Raw genomic sequence first — 12,981 nt, forward strand, 5'->3', positions numbered from 1 at the left:
AGACATTAGAATAAAAGCGGTGTGTTTTCAGTAATATGGATGCGTAAAGTATTTAAAACCAATTCTTAAAGAGCATGCAGTTAAATCAGTGACGCTGGGATTTAGATGGGCAATGTCTTCTTTCTTGGGCAACCTGGTGAAATCCAAAGTAAAACTGGATCAAGGATTTAGCTTCCACTTTTTTTCTAATGAAATTCTGAAGATTATTTTCCATTAGGAGTTCAAATACTTCTTGCCTGCATTAGTCTCCCAGCCTAAATCGCTTGTGCGCTGTGGAAGTCGATTGCTTTTCCACCCTTCCCTCATTGCACAGGCATCTGGCCATGAGGATCTTGGTCTTGCACAATCCGCTTCCTTTTTCTTCCTGTTTTATATTGTGCTTCGGTGTTTTTATCGGGGGTTTAAAAATAACGTACGCTGTCTTTCAGCCTACCCTTTTCAAAAGAGTAGATCAATTTAGGGCCCGCTCCCTGCAGTCTTTACTCGCGGGAGCAATTGCTGCGACACCAGGGCCTCGTTCCAGTGAAATCATGTCGGGAAATAAATCCATGGGGTCTATTTTGTGTATGTTGGAGCTAGCTCTGAGTGCCACCACTACGAACAATTCTGCATTCTCTTTTGTATTAAATAAAATAAGTCGAACTGATTTCAGTGAAATCAAGCGTCAGGGAGCAAACCCCGGCAATAAAACATCAAAGGGGAGAGTGTGGGGGAAGATCTGTGTGTATCCTGGTATCGAATGGAATACACCGTGTTTCCTTGCTGTACACAAAGTCCTGCAATGAAAAGAGGAGGCCGGGTGAAAGGCTCCGGAGGGCATGTGTCATACACATCCACCCGCCACCCCTCTCTGTTAATTTACCCCCCGGAGCGTGGCTGAGAGCTGGATCTTAGTGGGTTAAAATGGGGGTACCCCTTAGCCTTTTTTTGCCTTTACCCCCGCGTCCTATGGCGCCTTGCTCCCCAGGAGGCAGGTGTCGGGGCAGAGCCAGGGCTCATGCCGCAGGGAACGGGTGCTAGGGCGGGGGATGCCCGGCAGCGAGCAGCTGCAGAAAGTCCTCCCGTGCCGGACGGGGCTGAGCCCCGGGGATCAGGACGAGGCGTAGGGCTGCATGGCCCGGTGCCGGCGCAGGTGGTTGCCCGTCCCCACCCCGCGCAAAGCTCAGCAAGTCGCTGCGCGGGGGCGTCTGAGCGCCCAAAAAGCCGGGAGGGAGGGGAGGGCAGACGGGGGGAGGCGGCGGGCGCATGCGCTCCGCCTGGCCGTGCCATATTGGAATGAGGCGGCGAGCGGAGCGCTGGAGAGCCCGAGCCCCGGCAGCTAGCGGCGCAGGGCTGGAAAAACTCGCCGCAGGTAAGGCGGGCGCCGGCTGAGCCCCCCCGCGGGCGGAGCGGGGCCGGCCGCAGCTGCTGGGCGCGTTTTGCCGGCCGCTTGCGGGCCCCGCCGGCTTTTTCTCGCCTCCCGAAGTTTTGCTGCGGGAGGCGGCCAGGCAGGGCGGCAGGCGCAGCGCAGGGAGGAGGAGGGAGAGGCGAGCGCGGCTCCCGGAGAGATGCGCGGGCTGGAGAGGGGCCGCTGCGGATGCGCCAGCCCCGCGCGCAGCGGGCGGCCCCGCAACTCCCCGCAAAAGTCGCCGTGCGCACGGGCGCGCCGGCCGCAGGGGAGGGGGACTGGGGAGCCGGCTGGCGCTCGAGAGGAGGTGACCGGCTGCGCGCCCCTTGGTGAAGGGAGACCGCGCAGCGGGGGCGGCTGCCGCTTGCCAAAGTTCCCCCTGGGGGCAGGGGCTGTTCTTGTTCTGTGCCCCGGCCTCGCGCGGGGAGCCTTCCACGCGGGGGCTGGGTCTCTCCGCTGCTGCTCGGCCACTTTCCCTAAAGCTCTGGCCCTATGTCTGCTCTGCAGACTGGGAAGTGCGGGGGGGGGGGGGTCAATCCTGCTGGAGGTAATTTCCCCCTCCCTCACTAACTTTGTGGGGCGGTGTGTTTTTAGTTCAGCCTGAACTCAGGTAGTTTGTCCCCCTCCTGCTCATTCCAAATAATTAAGTTAGGTTATTAAAAACGTGAGCTCTCCTAGTTGTCCCACTCCTTCCCCCTCCCCTGACAAAATGGCGTGTGGAAGGGGATCTTTAAACGCGGGGATATTTTGGATACCCCACCCCACTCCCTGAAGAACAGCAGTTCAATATGCCGTGGGGCCGCGCTGTTCATGTGTCTTCCAGTCGGCTAGTGCATCCCTCCCGGGCTGAGACGAGTTCCACGGGGATCAGTGGGCACTGCCCCATTCCGTGAATTGGCCTTTAAATCACTGACACGGAGGTCATTGCTTTTATTCTGTGGTGAGAGCGACAGAAGCCACATCTGCAGATTCCAATTGTTTTGGTAAATGTTGTTTCAATTGCAGAGTTGTATGAGGCCTCCCCTCCCCCCAGAATGTAGGAACTGCTGGCAGCTCCCTCAGGACTTTGCACTGTGTTTAAAAACAATACTGCTCTTACTGCCTTCCCATTTTATATTTTGCTGCGTCTCCCCAGCCCCGTTTTCTTTTACTAACGGGATGTGCTCAAGAAAACAGGATCTTTGTTTCTTTAGGAGTTCATCTGCCTTGGTAGCTTATTCTACCCCATAAGTGGTAAATCCTCCATTTGTGATACTAGCAGTTGGTTGCTGTGGAGATTATGTTGATGCCATAGGACTCGAACTTCACTTTAGGTGTATAAGATAGAGGGGAAACAAAAGTAAACTGCAGAGGAGAAAATGTGACACAAGCACAATTGTTCCTAAACGGGAAGGATTCTGAAAGTTTTCCATAGACATCAGCAGCATTTATCTCTCCCCTTCTCTCCCCCCCCCTCAAAAAAAATTCTTGGCTGTGGTATGGGAAGGAGCCTAGGGTAGAAATAGGGCAAGGAAAAGAAAAACAAGCTGGCAGTTACTGTGAGTTTCTAACAAGGTGGGCTATTAATATCCCACAAGGCCTTCCTTTAGACTACATAATAGGCCGGGGTGATGGCTGTTTAATGATCCCAGGTGGGCTTTAGTGGAATGATTACATGTACTTTGGAGAAACTTGTTGCCATCATAAAAGGTGATTAAAAACAGTAACATTCATGTCTGATAGTTTTACCCACTTTGACAGTAGAATTCTAATGTAAGATGTTTTAGTGGTTTTTGTAGTGAAGAAAAAAGGCCTACATTGCTACTTCTCTTATGTCAGTTCTCTCCAGGGAGTTTGTTGCTGTCAGTAGCCTGGGAGGTTACCATAGTGAACATTTTAGTAATCCACAATGTAAGGTGCATGATTCTGAAATCACTGGAAAAACTAAGATCTATCTTGCAAGTTATAAAGATAGCGTTGTATTGCAACATACAGTAGATTTCTGGTGAATGTGGATTAGTTGGTTGTCAGTTGACTTCTAATGACAACGAATAAAAGTTTATAAACTCTCCAGAGCACGGAATATCACTTATTGCTTGTATAGCACCTAGTACAATGGAGCCCTGACTTAGTTAAGGTCTATAGTGTTACTGCAATATAATCATTCTTTGAAGTAAAGTAAATCAGTGTAAGATGGCAGTAAGCTAATAAATTGTGAATATTTTGAGGGATTCACTTACAGTTGGTGTTCTATCCATAATCTTTACAATTTAAAATGTTAAATATGCATTATAAAATGATCTGCTACAGAAACACATCTGTTTGTCTCTTTCCTTAATTCCAGTTTGCTTAGGTTTTGCAAAATAATTGCATTTTACTGTGATTGGTTTCTTGCCACTCTGGTTGGACAATGAGAATGTGATCTCTCTTCCAGCATCATTAATAGTGGAGTAATAGGAAGAGATACTTGAATGAGTTATGGAACAACTTAGACTTCAGTGGTTGTAAAACTGAAAGAGCTCACTTCAAACACCTTTTATGGTTTGTGTTGCTTTAAAATGAAAGTGTGGGGGGGAGAATGCAGTTTACTAATTTTTAGTTTACTTTTTGCTGAGTGACTTAATTTCACTTGGCAGAACAGTGAAGTGTTCCATGGCCCTAAAGCTGGTGCACAGATTTCACCACAGGAAAAATACTGCACAGAATAAATAACAGAGCTAGAGCGACTGACTTAGTAATTATTGATCCATCACTTTTTTTTCTTTTATGCTTCTTCATTGACTTCCTACTGTTGAATTATCTTATCCTGATTCTTTAACTGAACAATTGTTTAGTAGACTGCTGGTTACAGCATGGGGAAAATAGAGTGTAAGGAAACAAGCTAGCACCTGACCGTATTCTTGGTTGGATGCTCTGATTTTTATATTCTCTGCACCTTTTCAGTACCTTGCATCTGAGATTTTCAAAGGGCTTTACAAAGAATTGATTCTCACAGTTGTTGCCAATCAAGGATTTTGTTAATATTTTACAGATAGTTTTTGGTGGTGGTGTGTTCCTCAGCAAACCAGTGGCAGATCTAAGAATAGCACCCTGTCCTTTTGATTTTCAGTCCCTGTGCCCTTCCATACACTCCTTTTCCAAATCCATACTGTTCCACTCTTGCAAGTCACTTGTAACTTCACAGCACTGCTTCTGTGTACTAAGTTCTGCCATAGTAACATGCTGCTATGATGTGGACATTGATACTGTCACCTTCTGGTAGCCAGACATAAGTAACCAGACTTAAAGTAATGCAGTCCAAAGGATTGGGTGCTTATTTACGTGAGCATGTTCTTACTGAAGGGAGCAAATTAAACTTACTAAAATGTGCTGTTAATGCAGGGAAAATTGAACATGGGGAAAGTATTATGTGAGGTCATATTAGAAGTTCCTTCTCACACATCTAAACATCAATCTTACTACGTAACTGAAATTCTTGTCATATGCGATCTTCCTGTATCAATTAGCACTGCTAACAATAATTTTAACACTACAGAAGAATAGGTAGATTGTCTTGTTATCCTTCAAGTTTATTGTTTACAACCTGAAAAGGGAAATGACCACTAGGTAGTTTTCTTTTCAGGCGCATATTTTCATAGTAAGATAACGTAAGTTAATTATGTACGATACAGAGGATCTTACCTGTCGTGTCTTCTGTTACAAGCATGCACTTAATAAGAGAAGTTAAAATTACAGACGTTTTATGGGTTATGAGGAAGTGAAGTGTTTAGACACTGTACATCTAATGTAGCTACGTGGAATAGCAAACAGGGATACTACTTGATGTCTAATGGATTTTAAATATTTGCCTGGTTGTGGTTTGGAGCAGTAGCATGTTTCTATGCTGGACTGGTGGTGGATTTCAGTTTCTTCTGTTTATTTTGTTTTTCCCCCAGTGCTGCTGGAATATGGTTGTAAAGTTAGAGAGGGACTCAACTAGTTTTAGGCCCCCAATTTAGATGTGACAGGCTTTTGTTTGTTTTTTCAAGGGTTTTTACAAAATACAATAGATCTTAATCTAAACAGGCTTTAAGTAAAAATATACATTTTCCTGACTCTTTCTGAAGACTAACATTGTGTTAATAGGTAGGATCCTAAAAGTGAAACTCATTAGGCCACTTTTTCCAAACTGAGTAAAGGTGAAAAGAAAATTTAAATTTAAAAAATGTTAATTTTTAATAATCTCATTTTAGTAACAAGCAAAGATGTGCTTTTTAAACTGAGTTTCATATGACTGACGATTTAACAATCCGTAATATGAGGCAAATATTGTAAAAATGTACAAAAGAGGTATCAAAGTGTAACTTCCATGCTTTACCGCTAAGTGAGCAATGTGGGTTCTAACAGCACAAAATATATAAAGTCTGTACTGTTCACTTCGCATTAAAATGGTGTGTAAGATGCATGTTGATCCATAAAACTGTCAGCCAAAAAGGGAGGGAAAATCAACGCACTTGCAGAGCAAAAGAGAAATCAATGTTCTCAAAGCACTTTTTTTAAAAACAAGCTCAACTTGTGATGAGTGAGGTCATAGTTCTAAAACTTACTCTGAAGCTCTCAAAGAAATATCCCTCCTGAAGTACATGACATTGAGTACTGCTGTAGGAATACTACAGTGCATTCTTAATATGGTATAATTTATGGGAACCCACTATTTAAAAAGTGACTTTCTTTTAGACAGTGTGATCTGAGTATAGGTCAGAACCAGAATCTCCTGAATTTTAATTTCACCTCTAGCAATGACTCTCTAAGTGGCACTGTGAAGCTTCTTATTTCCTGTCTGTTTCAACATATGTAATATTAGGGATATGCTCATATGGTTAATGTGTGGATTAGTGTTTGTAAAACACTTGGAAGATGTAAAGTGCAGTTAAGTGCTAAGTGGTGGTAGCTTTATACTTCACTATTTATTTTTTTTCACTACTGAAGTAACGCCTACAGTCACCAATCCGAATTGCAGGGCACTGTGCTAGGCACAGTAAAGACAAAACTTAAAAGATAGTACCTGCAAAAAGTGGCTGATGATGTGACTGTTAGTATACAGCAACAAGAGAGCATGATCAAGGCTTGCAAGAATTGAATCTTTCTAAAGAGTACTTTGAAAAACACTAAGATTTCAGTCTTCTCAAGCCTTATGTATTTATTGATAATAAACATAGCTGTGTGTATGGCCGCTAACTTTCTGCTGCGGTGAGTACTGTTGGCGTGTAGTGCAAGGACTGCAAATCAGCTTTTGAGGGATACCTTCCTCTTAGGTTAAAAAGGAGGTCCCTAAATTTTCACTCTTTAACAAAAATTCTTATTGTAACTGGCAACTTTTGGCACAAATAACCCTGGTAAATTAACCTGGTTGCAGCTAATTAGTTATTAACACTATAACTAGCAACTAACTAGTATCATAAATCTTAACAATTTGTGGGGGTTAAATGGACCATAAGCAGTCCTTTGCTCTCTGTTTGGGTCACCCTTGGCAAGAACTTGCTGGTATTCAAGGTCACTATTAGTACTACTGTGCCACTTCATATATAGTGGTTTGGTTTATTTGCCATTACATTTTAGGACATTCTTTTTCATTACAAAAACAAACCTCCTTTCTTCAGAGACATCAGTTAGAAGGGATTTTCCTTTATAAGAGAGAGATGAATCTGATGTTATCTGGAAATGATGTGGCTATCAAACCAACTTTGATATTCTGTGTGTGCGCAGATGAAAGGTAGAGAAGATAGATCTTGGCTTTTAGAACTAAATCCTATGCAGTGCTGAGCATTCTCATCTCCCATTTTAGTTGATAGGAATTGAGGGCTCTCAGTGCACCTCAAGAGCACCTATCTTGGAGGATTGGGTCTTCGGTATGAAAATAAAAGTAGAAATTGTGGAATTTGGTAGAAAGAAATCCTGCAGGCTCTTGATGTTTGTGTCATTGCTAATACACCTCTACCCCAATATAACGCTGTCCTCAGGAGCCAAAAAATCTTACTGCGTTCTAGGTGAAACCATGTTATATCGAACTTGCTTTGATCCGCCAGAGTGCGCAGCCCCGCCCCCCCCGGAGCGCTGCTTTACCGCATTATATCCGAATTCATGTTATATCGGGTCACGTTATATCAGGGTAGAGGTCTATTTTCCAGGAGTGGAGGTGAGTGAAAATTTTTGGGGAACAGTGTTGAATTAATGTAATCTCAAGGCTTCTCTTCTTTTGGGAACAGAAGTGAATTCTGTAAATAGCATGATCAGAACCTTCATTTTTCCCCAAAAGAATGCAGTTGAGTTGGAAAGTGAAGACACTTCCCCATAATGTTGTCATTCTCTGTCATAAGAGATGTCATGTTTCACTCCAGAGGTGGCTGTTTCTCAGCTTTTGGTTAAGTAGTTTGTCAGTGTGTGTAATGTCAATTTCTTTGTGTCCTTTGGGATTTGAGGTGTCAAATGTAAGACTTTTTCTTCTCTAAAAAGAGCCTGAATGCATAGCGATAGTGTCCTACTAAGATATATATTTATAAAGGATTATCTAGGTACCTGAAAATTGGGAGTTGAATTGTGAAGGTTCAGATATGGTCCAAATTCATCCCTAGAGTAATTCCATTAAATGCATTGCTTTTCTCATTAGAAGCAATGACAATTCATGTTTAAAAATAAGGTTTTGTCTTCTGAGATACATTTAAGGGCCATTACATTTTGGAAGCATTTTATAAAAAGTTTAGTGATTGCTAGCAGAAATTCTGAAATAAGCCAACTGCCTTACTCTGTAAAGACTTGTCTAAACTAGGGACATTTCACAAAAGTTTCCCAATCTTGCCAACACTGTTTCTCTTGCAGAGAGGCTGCCACTGGCTTTCATGACCAGACTTACTCTGAAAAAGGTTAGATGATACAGTGCATAAAAAACAGCTGCCTTTCTAAATTTTAAAACCCTTCTATATTGCAAGCCTGAGAAATACGCATATACACTTTCACTTTTTCTAATATCTAACTCTGTGTGGCAGAATATCTAATGGATACAAAGCCTTACTGCAATAAGGTATACTACATAGTTGCACAGTATCATATAAAGAACTAACCAAATACCAAGGCCTGGTCTACACTAACACCCCAATTCGATCTAAGGTACGCAACTTCAGCTACGTGAATAACGTAGCTGAAGTCGACATACCTTAGTTCGAATTTACCACGGTTCAGACGCGGTCCACACGCGGCAGGCAGGCTCCCCCGTCGACTCCGCGGTACTCCTCTCGCTGAGGTGGAGTACCGGAGTCGACGGCAAGCACTTCCTGGTTCGACTTATCGCGTCCAGACCAGACGCAATAAATCGAACCCGGAAGTTCGATTGCCAGCCATCGAACTACCGCGGTAGTGTAGACCTGGCCTAAGAATCTGAGAATATAAAAATAGGTGCACAACTTCTCACCAAACACTATTGGACATGTGTGTTGCAGTTTGGCCCACCCACCTCCTCAGTACAAGATATGCAATTATTACACAAACTTCAATAGAGGAAATAATTGAAGAAAGCAAGTGTTCATTTTATGGTTAATTCAGTTTAGTGAGACTCATGAGGGTTAAAATTGCCTAATGAATAAAACTCAGAACCAAAGTAGGAACAGTTAATCATAGAACACTAATTGGCCAGTTGGACGAGACTTGAACTCTTTCAACTCATTAAGATTTGAGGCCTGTCTTTCCAAATATCTCTTCCAGCCTTTAAGGTGATTGTGACGGGATCCCCTGGGGACTGCTGTGCCCCTTAAACTCTCCAGCCTGGGCTGTCTCTCAAAATGCCTTGCTAGTGACGAGCAGCAAACTCTCTAGGAGCTGTTATCACTCAGCACAACAGCATGTGGCGCCCCACACCCAGCTAGATTGTATGAATGCTCCCAGAGCCACTCATGAATCAGGCAGGGAAAAGCACTAGCCAAATCCCCCCCAGCTCCCAGCACTGTAGAGCAGGAATATACCGGCTTGCACTGCTCCAGATGGGCAGTGCAAATTCAGTAATTGGTTTGCCACTTCATCTATGGAAAGTGGGTATACACCAGCCTTTGTAAACCTGAGCAGTTTTGTTTCACACTTCATACAAACTCACTGGTAAAGGTAAACAGTTAAAGAAGTTGGATTACAAAAGGTAAGTAATAGGCAAAAAGTCAATTAGTTACCAAAATAAAATATAAGCACACAGTCTAAACTCTCAACCCTATTAGACTGGGCAACATCTAGATTAAGCAGTTTTTCTCACCCCACTGGATATTGGAGTCCTTAATGTACAGATTTGTCCCTTAAATCTGGGCCAGTCTCCTCTGTTGGAGTCTCAAGTCTTCAGTGTCCTTGTTGCTTTCAGCATAGTGCGGGCGGGAGAAAAGCGAAGCATGGGCCTGCTGTGTTCTGTTTTATACCCTCAGTCCCATGTGCTTGGGGAACACACAAGTCCAGGCATGTCTGGTGGGCATTACTGCGTCTCTAGGCAAGCTTGAGCAATTCCCCTGGTGCGGCCTCCTGCAGGTGAGTCGCTGAATTGTCGCTCTATTGCTGGACAATGGTTGTTCATGGGTTGTTTGACACCCCGCCCGGGCGTTGGTTACTTTCTTTGCTGTTGCCTCTGGGGAGCTGATATCTGGCTGATTCCCCAACATACAGCATGTTTTAGTGACAACCATACAACAGAATTCTCATAACTTCATATACATTAATGATATACATATATGGATAGAAAAATGTCTTTCAGCAGATCGTAACCTTTCCCCTGATACCTTAGAAAGCATGCTTTATATGTAAGATCACGATTATATAAAAATGAGGAATATAGGGGTTACAGGATGCTCCCCCAAGGTATAGAAAGTCACAGTGATATTTTTTTTTCCTGCTGCCTTTCAAATCTAGATGCAACAAAGTTATTGGTGAGGTGCTTTAGTCCAGCATCCCATCAAATTGCCTTGAGGCTCTGGAGCAGGTTGCCGCTTCTCTCGTATTAGTACTGTAGAATATAGATATTAAAAGTCACAGTTTCACTTAATTATGATAAACGCTTGGCAAATGTAAAAACATTTTTAATTTACCTGGTAACAATGGCTTATAACAATTTTATACAAACTATACACTGTATCTGTGGCAAAAATGTCAGCATGGGATGTTTCCAAGTGGTCATCTCTTCAGAAAGTCAAACTGTAATAAGTTGGACTGCTTCAGGGAATTTTCCAAATCTATTTCAGAATCCATAGACTGCTGGTGTAGGAATTCAGAATCCGCTCCTGTAGAGGGATAATTACATCTAATCATGAAGGGGAAAAAACCTTACTTCTGAGAAATTGGATTTTGGTGTACTGTTGAAAATTTTCTGCTCTCTACTTAACTCTTTGCAAACTCTTACTTTTATAGTGGGCCTAAGGGTTCTCACAACAAATTTTTTGGCGGCCTCGGAGTGCGGCCACCAGCTCTCACTGGTGGCTGCACTGACACATTTTCCTAAAATGCTTAATTAACTTTAGGAAAAACAATTAAGTATGCACAGATACACATCCAAATCATTGTAATTTATATTTGTAGGGTTTTTTGGCAGACTCAATAATAAAAATAATGCTGCCTCCCTATTCGGGAGTGATATTTGTATTAGGGCTGCGAACCTGCAGACGCGGCAGGTAAACAAACCGGCCCGGCCCGCCAGGGGCTTTCCCTGAACAAGCGGTGGACCAGCTTTGAGAATCACTGCTCTAGAGCCCATGTTCACTTATGCACATTTTTACTAAACCACAATAAAAACACCTACCCAATGCTTGGCAACCATGTCAATGTATAATAAACACATCCATCAGTTACTCTGATCAAATAAATAACTTAGATGTTATCTTTATGTTATCACTATCTCTCTACACAATCCCTGTTACAGTCCCACATCCCCAACACCTCTCTTATATGAGCACAAGGATATGGGTCTTGCAGTTCAGTTAGGTTAATCATAGCAATATGTTGATACTTTAAAATCTAAGGGCCACATCTCCTACATGAAATACTCTTGCAAAAGACATGGAGTAATTTAGAGGGCCTGATTTGCTGCTACTTCATGTCTTGCAGTCAGTTACACCTGAGCAAAGCAAGTGTAAAATGTTACCCTAGGTAAAAGTGAAGGGAGAGATGAGTTAGGCAGCCTTATAAAAACATACTAGCCTGGCTGAATCCAGTGAAATGAGTTTCCTTACTGTTAATGAGTGTATCTATTCAGTCTCAGTACAATTCGCTTCGTACCTCTCTGTACTCTGCATGGTTTCCTTTTCCGTTTGTGACAGTTTGCTCAGCTCCTTCTGAGTTTACATTTGCCTAATTTAGATAGACAGCACTGCATGGATTTAATCTTGGTTTGTGTTTCTAGGGTTATCTCCCCAACCATAAGGGCTAGAAACTTATTTTTTAAAAATGAAAGCTTAGATTCTGGAGAATGTGAGGATCTCCATGGGGAAAAATTCCTGGGTGTTTTTGTAGCCCTGTTCTTTACTCATTTTGAATGTATGCTTTGGGTGTAGGTATGATAAGGCCTGAAGTAATTATTTAAAAAAAAAAAAAAAAAACCTCCTGCTACTCATAGAAGTAAATGTTCATAGCATTGCTCAGCTGTGCATTTTTCATTTGGAGTTGAGGGCAGTGCTTAAACAATCTCTGATTTTTTAAAGTTGCACACAAGACCACACTTTCCACTTGTGTTCTGTTAGCAGTTAAAGATATAATCAAATCAAATCAGATGGGGATTTATGCTTTTTAGCATCAGAGAGGTCTTTTAAAAAAACACTGTACAAAAGAGGTTATTCAAAATTAAACCTTCCATCAGCAAAGATATTTTCTAATAAAATGAGTGTATTTGTACAGCATTCTGTATATATGGCACTCTGAAGTAGGGACCATGCTTTTTAAATGCTCTCTAAAGAGCTTGCTAATATACATGAGACATGTTCAGATGCAGAAAGTTAGTAAGGAGAAGAATGCAAGAAGGCGTCACAAAAGGGCTTTTTAAGGAAGTATTGGAAGGAGAGGAGTCATGTTCTTGGGTACCTAAAACACTGGGGCTGTATTTTTTTCCAAAAGCAATGCTGTGAAGTTAGTAGCCTTGTCTTTTTAGAAAGTGCTCTTATTGGTGTTACTAATAATTAAATACTAAAAATGAATAATAGTAAAAAAAATGAAGTCCTGTATTTTATATTTAGATAGTAGCAATATAACAATGGATTTAACTTTTTCGTCAATCTCACTTCCAAGTTCTCATGCACCAGCATAGTGCTGCACTGTGACTTAAAATATTGCATGGAGTTTCATTTTCATTTTATTCTACAAATTTTAGCTTTTTAGATTTTTAAAATACTTTTTTACAAAAATGTAAATGACAATATTGTTTTCATTTTTAGTATTTGAATTACCATAGCACTTAGGAACCCTAGTCATGGACCAGGTCCCAGTTGTGCTAGGTGCTGTACAAACATCTCTCTGTAACTATGAGGGCTAGAAATTTATTAAAATGAGAGCAGATCCTTGTGTAATTGCATCACTCTAGGACCTGGGGCTTTGACAACGCGATCAAATATTGTGAGACTTGCAGTAAAATC

General features: G+C 42.2%; 1 protein-coding gene across 1 annotated transcript in view; it reads left to right on the forward strand.

Annotated features, from left to right (window-relative positions):
• The first annotated feature begins 1,269 nt into the window (after window positions 1–1,269).
• Window positions 1,270–12,981, forward strand: part of SFMBT1 (Scm like with four mbt domains 1) — a 146,139-nt gene continuing 134,427 nt past the window's right edge. Inside the window, exon 1 of the mRNA XM_024195681.3 lies at window positions 1,270–1,351. The gene's annotated coding sequence lies outside the window, so the exon portion shown is untranslated. The remainder of the gene's footprint in view (window positions 1,352–12,981) is intronic.

Source organism: Terrapene carolina, unplaced genomic scaffold (assembly GCF_002925995.2).
Source record: "Terrapene carolina triunguis isolate 2854851 unplaced genomic scaffold, T_m_triunguis-2.0 Scaffold232, whole genome shotgun sequence".
In the NCBI taxonomy this organism is placed as follows: Eukaryota; Metazoa; Chordata; order Testudines; family Emydidae; genus Terrapene; species Terrapene triunguis.